At 42.0% G+C, this 12,435-nt stretch overlaps 1 long non-coding RNA gene across 1 annotated transcript in view; it reads left to right on the forward strand.

Annotated features, from left to right (window-relative positions):
* Positions 1–4,726: 4,726 nt before the first annotated feature.
* The window catches only part of LOC134757804 (uncharacterized), a 52,538-nt gene continuing 44,829 nt past the window's right edge, over positions 4,727–12,435 (forward strand). Inside the window, exon 1 of the long non-coding RNA XR_010132297.1 lies at positions 4,727–4,886. This is a non-coding gene — a long non-coding RNA (uncharacterized lncRNA). The remainder of the gene's footprint in view (positions 4,887–12,435) is intronic.

The raw sequence follows: 12,435 nt of genomic DNA on the forward strand, positions 1-12,435 counted from the left end.
CTACTTCATTGAAAAAAAGAGTAACTCTCAGTTTTGTTGCTTATACATGGGCTTCTGGACTGCTTATGTGTTTGTGTATCACACACTCAATTCAAGGGCTCCCTTTGACTTTCTGCACTGGGCAGAGCAATTTCATTCAAAATTCAATGTCGTCATCAGCCACCCAAATGCAAGGATGTGATTTAGGTATGAGTGATGTCAGTTATGAAGATTTCAAAGTCTATTTAAAATTTTCAAGAATGCTCTGCATTTCAATCACACACACTCTAGTCTAAGAAGTCCTGGCCATTCCTGTCATGTCATCTGGTGGATTTTTAATAATAAAATCCCTTATCTTTCTGCCCAAGGATCTGACCTATTTAGGAGCTTCTGGACTATTTTCATCTAGTCCCTTGGCTCATCAGTTGATTCAGTAAATACATATTGAGTACTTGCAATATCCAAGGCACTGTTCTAGGATCTGGGGACACAATGTCCAAGACTGACAAGACGCCGTGAAACTGGCAATTTAGTGGGAGTTGGCAGGAGAAGAAGCTCTCCAAAGCCCATGCAAGTGAAAGGTATTGTATTGAAAAGTGATAGGAAGCCATCATTGGAAATGGTAATTCCTCATGGTATTTGGGGCCAGAAACTGCTATTCTGTTAGGTATAAACCCACTCTTTAGTGTTCTCTAGGGCCATGTTGTTTTTGGACTTCTCCTTTTAATATGTGTCTGCTGCAGTATTTTTCTTCTTTCTGAAGATCAGCATTTTTTTGATTCTTCTATCAAGTGTATACTTGGCAGAAAACATCCCCTCCAGCCTTGACTTGATGTGACCGTGTAGTTCTTGAGCTCAGTGCCATCTGACTCTTAAGACGACATTCTTGAGGGAGAATCAGATGGGTTGCTGTTGAGTCAGTGGACCCCTCCCTCCTGTGCTAGCTGTTTGTTATTGGTGCCACGTGCTGCATCTGTGAAGTCGAGTCACACACCACAGACATGGCTGCCAGAGACCAAGGCGGGAGGATGTTTGCAGGGAAGGCGGCCTGAGAAACACTCCCAAGTGCACCTACAACCGGAGGACTGTTCATCTGCAGCTCCAAATGCACTGTACAGGCACAGGCTCACTCTTCCCCTTTTTCTCACAGTTGTTTAGATTGTGGTATGTTGTGGAAAACAGATATGCTGAGCTTCTGGCCCTGTGGTTTCCAGGATTGAGGAGACATAAGTAGGGAAGTTGGCCTTTCCTTCTCTCTTGCATTTTATTATATTTCATTTTAAGGGGGGCATTTCTAAAAAATATTAACTTTCTCATATTACAAAAGTAATATGTATTCATTGTGGGAAACCTGGAAAACAGAAAAAGTAGTGAAGAAGAAAAGAATACTCTCTCACATTCTCACTTCTCACAGATAACTGCTATTAATATTGTATGCCCAGGCCGGGCACTGTGGCTCACGCCTGTAATCCCAGCACTTTGGGAGGCCAAGGCAGGTGGATCATGGGATCACGAGTTCAAGATCAGCCTGGCCAATGTGGTGAAACCCCATTTCTACTAAAAAAAATACAAAAAATAAAAAATTTGCTGAGCGTGGTGGCACATGCCTCTAGTCCCAGCTGTTCGGGAGGCTGAGGCAGGAGGATCACTTGAATCCGGGAGGTGGAGGTTGCAGTGAGCCGAGATCATGTCACTGCACCCCAGCCTGGGCGACAGAGTGAGACTCTGTCTTGGAAAATAAAATAATGTATGCCCACACTTGTTTGTGCAACAAAAATGGAACCTTACTCAATATTCTCAAAATAAAAGTATCTTTACTTTAATACCCATATGCTCTGTGCCAATTATGTGAGTTCACCCAATAAAGAAATGTAAGAAGCAGAAAATGAAAATTTTCTCAGAAATTTCACCTCTTCAGAGAGAGTCATTGATTTCAGTTTGGCATAAATCCTTCCAGATTTTTAAGATAGGTGTGTGTGAGTATATACTTTTCCATACAAATATCAATACTCTTTCATGTCTTTTACAGCTTCAGCATAGTATTGTATTGAATGAATGTATCGTAATGCAATTAAAATTCTCCTTCAGTGGACATTCAGGGAGTTTCCAGTTTTTTCTTTATAATTATAAATCAATTTTGCATAGCTGTCCAAATATTTCCTTAAGATATACTGCTATCTGTGGGTCAAAAGTTGCCATTTCTAGCCAAGTAGGAGGGAGACCATATTGAGTAATTAAGTATCCAAGATATATATAAAAATAAAACAAAACAACCAAAAAAATCAAGACTCTTAATATCTGGAAGTTCTGTGGGAGAATTAGAATAAAAAATGGGCACAGTATCTCATGCCTGTAATCCCAGCACTTTGGGAGGCTGAGGTGGGAGGATCAATTGCAGCCAGTTCAAGACCAGTCTGGGCAACACAGTGAGATCCTGTCTCTACAAAAAATTTAAAGATCTCTACAGAACGTTTAACAAATTAGCTGGGTGTGATGGTGTGAACCTATGGCCTCAGCTTCCTGGGAGGCTGAGGCAGGAGGATCATTTGAGCCCAGGAGTTTGGGGCTGCAGTGAGCTACAAACATGTCACTGTACTGCAGCCTGGGTGGCACAGTGAGATCCTGTCTTGGATAAAAAAAAAATGTAAGAGTGCCAGAAAATGATAAAAACAAAATTAAAAATATGTAACCCAAAACTTTTTTTTTCGTTAAAGGAGGATCTGAAAATGTGGAGGTGAGACGCTGATGGCAGAGTGGCCTCAGCTTTCACCAGGTTTTGGAAACATCTGTGAGGGAGGCACCAAATTCACTGTCCTGCAGCTTTGACTTCCCAGTCCTCGTTGCCTCGTGCTGCCAGCCTGTATGCTGGTAGAAGTGTGTTCCGGGGAACATCCTGGCATCTTGTGTTAGGACTACACTGGTGCATGGGACAGATCACGCTCAAGAAGGTCGATGTAATTTGAAAAACAGATGGGCTCTGCTTTGTGAAAACTCCAAGCATATGAAGTCTAACTTGAATAAAAGGTACATGTTTGGAAGGAGAGTGTTATAAAAGGACTGTTCACCGTTGGGGTGTATAAATGGAAGTGTTCTTTCAGCCAGGCAGATCCTTAACCTGTCTAAAAGAGTATTTGATTTTAAAGTCCCTTGAACTAGGTCTATTGTATATATTTTCAAATATACCACTTTGGCTGGGAGTAATATTTAGCCACAAATATTCTCTCAGCAAGAAAAATGGAGGATAAAATGTTATATATGTTGGTGTCCTTTTCCCATCTAGTTTCTATTTCTTACTTGAGTCATCTTAAAACAACTAAGAAAGTTATAATCAGAGCTAGGTCCAAATTTGTCGTCCTAGTTTGTTTTTGTGACTTTGTCTAAAAGCTGAGCAAAATCTGCTCAACAAGGGTCTTGGAAACATTGTTACTTGTGTTTTCCATCCATCACTCCTGTTCATCTGCATATACCTGAACAGAATTATTCCTAGCGCATTGAATCTATATATCCTCTCTTAGTCTCTGTTCATTATAGTAAGCTCCAGAAAAAATAATATAAAAGAAATATTAAAGAAAGAAAAGAAGGGCAAAGAAAAAAGTTCTGCTGGTTAAGAAATCCCTTTTAGCCAGCGGGGCACCAGAAGAATCCAGGGACATCAATAGTTCCTGAACTGGTAAAGTATTTCCTACTCTTGTGAATTCTAAACATCTCTGAAGTCCAATATAGATCCCAAATATACTGATAGGATTAGAAATAGCATTTCCAATAAAAAATGCATAACACAGTAGGACATGAAATAAGGTATTTCTCTTTGAAACCATGAAATTGCACCATATTTGTCTGGAAATATGTATGTGAAATTTAAACAACCCTTGAAGACATCCATCTAATTTCTTTTGAATTTGCTCCTCAATTGAAATTCCACTCTCTGGAAGTTTGTGCTGCGGGCTCCCAACTTCACTCTCTGCCTCTCCTCTGTTTCCCTCCATTTCCTTCCCTTTATGACCCTTTTCAGTTGCGCCCCCTTGATTTATGGTCATTTGTGTGATTGCACTGCTTTGCTTTATGGCAGTTTATGTCATCCTGGTCTTGTCATAAATGACTACCATAAAGTGAGGTAAAATATCATAAAACATTAGTGAGTCCCTGCTACTCAAGGTTCTTCAGAATAAACCCTGACAGGTACCAGCTATAAAAAAATAGATCTGGCCATTTGAAAGGTGCAGTATTTGTAATAATAATCATAATAATGATAGTTAAAAATAAGTTACTGAAGTTTGCTGAACTCTATGTGCCAGTCACTGGGTTAAGTTTATTTCATACATTATGACATAGAATCCTTGTTACTGCCCTCTATGGCAAAAACTAGGATTATCACCGTTGTATAGATGAGGAAACCGAGGCAGGGAGAAGTTCAGCATGGCCAGTACTCAGTACAGTCCACAGTCTTACTGTGTCTTAAGAGCTCATGCTTTTAACTGTTGTTGGTCTAGATGCTGCAGCTCGTGCTGTGTGCACATAAGGGGTTGAGTGGATTGAAATGTGGGTTTAGCATTTGGCAGACAGTTTTCATGACTGAGGAGCTCTTGTCACCTTCAGGCCTTTTTTGCTCTCCTTCCCCTCCCAGTTCACAGAGCCTTCTGACACACCCTGCTACCCTGGCAGCACTGCCTGCCTTTGTTACCTCACCATGCCCTCTAGACCACAAGTTATCTGCAAAGTTGTCTTTCCTGATTCACCCAGCTCACTTCTGACCTTGTCCTTTGGAATCTCAGCTGTGCTAGCACATCTTTGAGCCAGAAGCCCGAGAGTCACGTTTGATTCCTTCTCTTTCTAACTAGCAAGTCCTGCCTATGCCACCTCTAAGAGGCATCTTACACCCATCTGCATTTCACTTTACCTTCCAGAAGGTGGGTACTGTAAGCCACTGCCATCTCTCTCCTGCACTGCTAGAGATCAGGCTCTGCAAATGCTCCCAGCCACCTGTCCTTTGGGCTCTATGCAGGAGCAGAAGCACTTATAAGCACGAGCTGGGACTGCCATTGACAGCCCTCATTTATCCCTGTGGTTCGCTTCCATTTGTACTTTCTCTGACTCCTGCCTCCCTCATGACATTTTGTCGTGCTGTTGTCTCTGCCTCACTGGCCTCCCCTGAACCAGGTGAATTATTTTCTAACTTAGAAACTTCACACCATAAACTTTGCTCTCTGCCTGGAACTTGCAGCCCTTAACTTTCCTGTACCCATTCTTGTCTTTACACAGTCAATTTGCTTATCATTGTTCCTGCCTCAAGTTTCTCCCTCTTTCTTCAATTCTCTACTACTGCAACTCTTTCCTTCCTAGATCTGCCCATATATATTGAGGAGTGATTTGTTTATGTATTGATGATCTGTTTCCCTGTCTAGATTGTAAGCTCCATGGGGACAGGAACACACCTATCACGTCCATAGCCACATTCCTAGCATTCGTCACAGGGCCCAGCACAACAGCATGGGACATATTTGTCGAGTGGGTTTAGATGGGATTGCAGGTTATATGTCCACGTCTAAACTGGATCGTGAGGGCTAAAAGGACAGCCATGCATCATCTGTTTCTGTGAAATATGTTATACCAAGAGCATTCACATTGTAGGAACAAAGTGGATGTTAATGTGATACATAGCTGTTGACTGAATTATAGTAGCCCTCACAAAACCTTGGCTCCTAGGATTAAGACAGTGCATGGCATTGGATTGGGCATTGGAGACTGGCCATGGGGTGTATAAAAAGGGGAAATGGATCATAAGACAAGTTAGGACAACAGTTTCTATGATCCAATAAATTCATTGAAAGAAATATGTGAGCATCTTGGTTAAAAAAGAAAAAGAGAAGAAAAAAGGAACCAGGAGGAAAAATGGAATCAGTGTATTTCTCTCTCTCTCTTTTTTTTTTGCCCCCTCATCTCCTGTCTTTTCCAAAAATCTTTCTAGGTTTCCTCTGTCACATCCGTATGAAGTGTAAATTATAGTTTCCAATATAAATGGCCATTTTCAGCAAATTTTAGCAAGGAACAAAATTTCATTTGAGACTGAAATTTGGCATCCCTTTGCCTCTTCATGCTGGGAACTATTTTTTGTCTTTACAAAATGCAATGAGACATAAATCTTTTTGCTTTTATTTCTAAATGATACTACACCAAGCCGAAAATGCACTGGGAAAATAGGAATGCCTCCAAGCTCGGGCCAGCCTTTGCAATCCTAATTTATAGTGCGTGCTGTTATACAAGGGAGAAATCAGATCAGGGTCCTATAAAAATGTGAGGCTATTTTTAATTGTATGTACTCACTTCCAATCCCATTCCTCTCCCTGCAAATTTCGTTTTACCCTGGCACTCCTAACTAACTACATTGCCACCCACAAAGAAGCCTGGTACACTCAACAGCTAACACTTGATTTGACACCATTTAGGAGGCTGGCAACTCCAAAAGCATATGGAATATTCCAGATGGATTCCCAGGGACATTTGGCTCCAGGTTTCTCATGTTGGGGAACACAGTTGGCACATGGAGCAGGCCAGTTCTTTATTGCGTCCCATCCAGGGCAAGATGTTGGTTGTCCCTAGACCCCTGACATTACATGCCAGTTGATGCCTCCCAGTCACTGTGACAAGTAAAAGTACACCTACCCCAGTTCTGAATGTAACCTTTGGGGGACCCGATTCACTTTGGCTGAGAACCACCAGGAGGATTTAAAACTTTTTGCACAAAAATTAACAGGGCATGGTTGGGCATGCCTGTAATCCCAGCTACTCGGGAGGCTGAGGCAGGATAATTGCTTGAACCTGGGAGGCAGAGGTTGCAGTGAGCCAAGATCGTGCCACTGCACTCCAGCCTGGGTGACAGAGCAAGAGTCTGTCTTCAATAAATGAGTGGGGTTCCAAGATGGCCGAATAGGAACAGCTCTAGTCTACAGCTCCCAGCATGAGCGACGCAGAAAATGGGTGATTTCTGCATTTCCAACTATGGTACTGGGTTCATCTCACTGAGGCTTGCCAGACAGTGGCTGCAGGACAGTGTGTGCAGCCCACGGAATGTGAGCCAAAGCAGGGCAAGGCATCACCTTACCTGGGAAGCACAAGGGGTTGGGGAATTCCCTTTCCTAGCCAAGGGAAGCCATGACAGACCTGGAAAATCAGGTCACTCCCACCCTTATACTGCACTTTTCCAACAGTCGTAGCAAATGGCACACCAGGAGATTATATCCTGCACATGGCTTGGAGGGTCCTACCCCCATGGAGCCTCGATCACTGCTAGCATGGCAGTCTGAGATCTAACTGCAAGGCGGCAGCAAGGCTGGGGGAGGGGCACCTGCCATTGCTGAGGCTTGAGTAGGTAAACAAAGCAGCAGGGAAGCTCAAGCTGGGTGGAGCCTACTGCAGCTCAAAGAGGCCTGCCTGCCTCTGTAGACTCCACCCCTGGGGGCAGGGCATAGCTGAACAAAAGGCAGCAGAAACTTCTGCAGACTTAAACGTCCCTGTCTGACAGCTTTGAAGAAAGTAGTGGTTCTCCCAGCATGGAGTTTGAGATCTGAGAATGGACGGACTGCTTCCTCAAGTGGGTCCCTGACCCCCGAGTAGCCTAACTGGGAGACACCTCCCAGTAGGGGCTGACTGACCCCTCATATGGCTGGGTGCCCCTCTGAGACCAAGCTTCCAGAGGAATGATCAGGCAGCAACATTTGCTGTTCTGCAATATTTGCTGTTCTGCAGCCTCCGCTGATGATACCTAGGCAAACAGTGTCGGAGTGGATCTCCAGCAAACTCCAACAGACCTGCAGCTGAGGGACATGACTGTTAGAAGGAAAACTAACAAACAGAAAGAACATCCACACCAAAACCCCATCTGTATGTCACCATCATCGAAGACCAAAGGTAGATAAAACCACAAAGATGGGGAGAAACCAGAGCAGAAAAACTGAAAATTCTAAAAATCAGAGTGCCTCTTCTCCTCCAAAGGACTGCAGCTCCTTGCCAGCAACGGAACAAAGCTGGACAGAGAATGACTTTGACGAGTTGAGAGAAGAAGGCTTCAGATGATCGGTAATAACAAACTTCTCCAAGCTAAAGGAGAATGTTCGAACACATTGCAAAGAAGCTAAAAACCTTGAAAAAAAGATTAGATGAATGGCTAACTAGAATAAACAGCGTAGAGAAGACCTTAAATGACCTGATGGAGCTGAAAACCATGGCATGAGAACTATGTGATGCATGCACAAGCTTCAGTAACCAATTCGATCAACTGGAAGAAAGGATATCAGTGATTGAAGATCAAATGAATGAAATGAAGTGAGAAGAGAAGTTTAGAGAAAAAAGAGTAAAAAGAAATGAACAAAGCCTCCAAGAAATATGGGACTATGTGAAGAGACCAAATCTACGTCTGATTGGTGTACCTGAAAGTGACGGGGAGAATGGAACCAAGTTGGAAAACAGTCTGCAGGATATTATCCAGGAGAACTTCCCCAATCTAGCAAGGCAGGCCAACATTCAAATTCAGGAAATACAGAGAATGCCACAAAGATACTCCTCAAGAAGAGCAACTCAAAGACACATAATTGTCAGATTCACCAAAGTTGAAATGAAGGAAAAAATGTTAAGGGCAGCCAGAGAGAAAGGTCGGGTTACCCTCAAAGGGAAGCCCATCAGACTAACAGCGGATCTCTTGGCAGAAACTCTACAAAGCAGAAGAGAGTGGGGGCCAATATTCAACATTCTATTTTTTTTTTTTTTGAGATGGAGTCTCGCTCTATTGCCCAGGCTGGAGTGCAGTGGCATGATCTTGGCTCACCGCAAGCTCTGCCTCCCATGTTCACGCCATTCTCCTGCCTCAGCCTCCTGAGTAGCTGGAACTACAGGTGCCTGCCCCCACGCCCGGCTATTTTTTTGTATTTTTAGTAGAGACAGGATTTCACCATGCTAGCCAGGATGGTCTCGATCTCCTGACTTCATGATCTGTCCACCTTGGACTCCCAAAGTGCTGGGATTACAGGCATGAGCCACCACATCTGGCCTCAACATTCTTAAAGAGAAGAATTTTCAACCTAGAATTTCATATCCAACCAAACTAAGCTTCATAAGTGAAGGAGAAATAAAATCCTTTACAGACAAGCAAATGCTGAGAGATTTTGTCACCACCAGGCCTGCCTTACAAGAGCTCCTGAAGGAAGCACTAAACATGGAAAGGAACAACTGGTACCAGCCACTGCAAAACCATGCCAAATTGATGCTAGGCAGAAACTGCATCAACTAATGAGCAAAATAACCAACTAACATCATAATGACAGGATCAGATTCACACATGAAAGTATTAACCTTAAATGTAAATGGGTTAAATGCTCCAATTGAAAGACAGACTGGCAAATTGGATAAAGAGTCAAGACCTATCAGTGTGCTGTATTCAGGAGACCTATCTCACTTGCAGAGACACACATAGGCTCAAAATAAAGGGATGGAGGAAGATCTACCAAGCCAATGGAAAACAAAAAAAAAGCAGGAGTTGCAATCCTGGTCTTTGACAAAACAGACTTTAAACCAACAAAAATCAGAAGAGACAAAGAAGGCCATTACATAATGGTAAAGGGATCAATTCAACAAGAAGAGCTAACTATCCTAAATATATATGCACCCAATACAGGAGCACCCAGATTCATAAAGCAAGTCCTTAGAGACCTACAAAGAGACTTAGACTCCCACACAATAATAATGGGAGACTTTAACACGCCACTGTCAACATTAGACAGATCAACGAGACAGAAAGTTAACAAGGATATCCAGGAACTGAACTCAGCTCTGCACCAAGCGGACCTAATAGACATTTACAGAACTCTCCACCCCAAATCAACAGAATGTACATTCTTCTCAGTACCACATCACACTTATTCCAAAATTGACCACATAGTTGGAAGTAAAGCACTCCTCAGCAAATGTAAAAGAACAGAAATTATAGCAAACTGTCCCTCAGACCACAGTGCAATCAAATTAGAACTCAGGATTAAGAAACTCACTCAAAACTGCTCAACTACATGGAAACTGAACCACCTGCTCCTGAATGACTACTGGGTACATAATGAAATGAAGGCAGAGATAAAGATGTTCTTTGAAACCAATAAGAACAAAGACACAACATACCAGAATCTCTGGGACACATTTAAAGCAGGATGTAGAGGGAAATTTATAGTACTAAATGCTCACAAGAGAAAGCAGGAAAGATCTAAAATTGACATCCTAACAACACAATTAAAAGAACTAGAGAAGCAAGAGCAAGCACACTCAAAAGCTAGCCGAAGGCAAGAAATAACTAAGATCAGAGCAGAACTGAAGGAGATAGAGACACAAAAAACTCTTCAAAAAATCAGTGGATCCAGGAGCTGGTTTTTTGAAAAGACCGACAAAATTGATAGACTGCTAGCAAGACTAATAAAGAAGAAAAGAGAGAAGAATCAAATAGATGCAATAAAAAATGATAAAGGGGCTATCACCACCAATCCCACAGAAATACAAACTACCATCAGAGAATACTATGAACACCTCTATGCAAATAAACTAGAAAATCTAGAAGAAATGGATAAATTCCTGGACACATACACTCTCCCAAGACTAAACCAGGAAGAAGTTGAATCCCTGAATAGACCAATAACAGGCTCTGAAATTGAGGCAATAATTAATAGCCTACCAACCAAAAAAAGTCCAGGACCAGACAGATTCACAGCTGCATTTTACCAGAGGTACAAAGAGGAGCTGGTGCTATTCCTTCTGAAACGATTCCAATCAATAGAAAAATAGGGAATCCTCCCTAACTCATTTTATGAGGCCAGCATCATCCTGATACCACAGTCTGGCAGAGACACAACAAAAAAAGAGAATTTTAGACCAATATCCCTGATGAGCATTGATGCAAAAATCCTCAGTAAAATTCTGGCAAACCGAATCCAGCAGCACATCAAAAAGCTTATCCACCATGATCAAGTGGGCTTCATCCCTGGGATGCAAGGCTGGTTCAACATACGCAAATCAATAAATGTAATCCAGCATATAAACAGAACCAAAGACAAAAACCACATGATTATCTTGATAGATGCAGAAGAGGCCTTTGACAAAATTCAACAGCCCTTCATGCTAAAAACTCTCAATAAATTAGGTATTGATGGGACGTATCTCAAAATAATAAGAGATATTTATGACAAACCCACAGCCAGTATCATACTGAATGGGCAAAAACTGGAAGCATTCCCTTTGAAAACTGGCACAAGACAGGGATGCCCTCCCTCACCACTCCTATTCAACATAGTGTTGGAAATTCTGGCCAGGGCATTCAGGCAGAAGAAAGAAAGAAAGGGTATTCAATTAGGAAAAGAAGAAGTCAAATTGTCCCTGTTTGCAGAAGACATGATTGTATGTTCAGAAAACCCCATCGTCTCAGCCCAAAATTTCCTTAAGCTGATAAGCAACTTCAGCAAAGTCTCAGGATACAAAATCAATGTACAAAAATCACAAGCATTCCTATACACCAATAACAGACAAACAGAGAGCCAAATCATGAGTGAACTCCCATTCACAATCACTTCAAAGAGAATAAAATACCTAGAAATCCAACTTACAAGGGATGTGAAGGACCTCTTCAAGGGGAACTACAAATCACTGCTCAGTGAAATAAAAGAGGACACAAACAAATGGAAGAACATTCCATGCTCGTGGATAGGAAGAATCAATATCGTGAAAATGACCATACTGCCCAAGGTAATTTATAGATTCAGTGCCATCCCCATCAAGCTACCAATGACTTTCTTCACAGAATTGGAAAAAAACTACTTTAAAGTTCATGTGGAACCAAAAAAGAGCCCGCATTGCCAAGACAATCCTAAGCCAAAAGAACAAAGCTGGAGGCATCACACTACCTGACTTCAAACTATACTACAAGGCTACAGTAACCAACACAACATGGTACTGGTACCAAAACAGAGATGTAGACCAATGGAACAGAACAGAGCCCTCAGAAATAATACCACACATCTACAACCATCTGATCTTTGACAAACCTGACAAAAACAAGAAATGGGGAAAGGATTCCCTATTTAATAAATGGTGCTGGGAAAACTGGCTAGCCATATGTAGAAAGCTGAAACTGGATCCCTTCTTTACACCTTATACAAAAATTAATTCAAGACGGATTAGAGACTTAAATGTTAGACCTAAAACCATAAAAACCCTAGAAAAATCCTAGGCAATACCATTCAGGACATAGGCATGGGCAAGGACTTCATGTCTGAAACACCAAAAGCAATGGCAACAAAAGCCAAAATTGACAAATGGTATCTAATTAAACTAAAGAGCTTCTGCACAGCAAAAGAAACTACCATCAGAGTGAACAAGCAACCTATAGAATGGGAGAACATTTTTGCAATCTACCCATCTGACAAAGGGCTAATA

Source organism: Gorilla gorilla, chromosome 21 (genome assembly GCF_029281585.2).
Source record: "Gorilla gorilla gorilla isolate KB3781 chromosome 21, NHGRI_mGorGor1-v2.1_pri, whole genome shotgun sequence".
Lineage (NCBI taxonomy): Eukaryota > Metazoa > Chordata > Mammalia > Primates > Hominidae > Gorilla > Gorilla gorilla.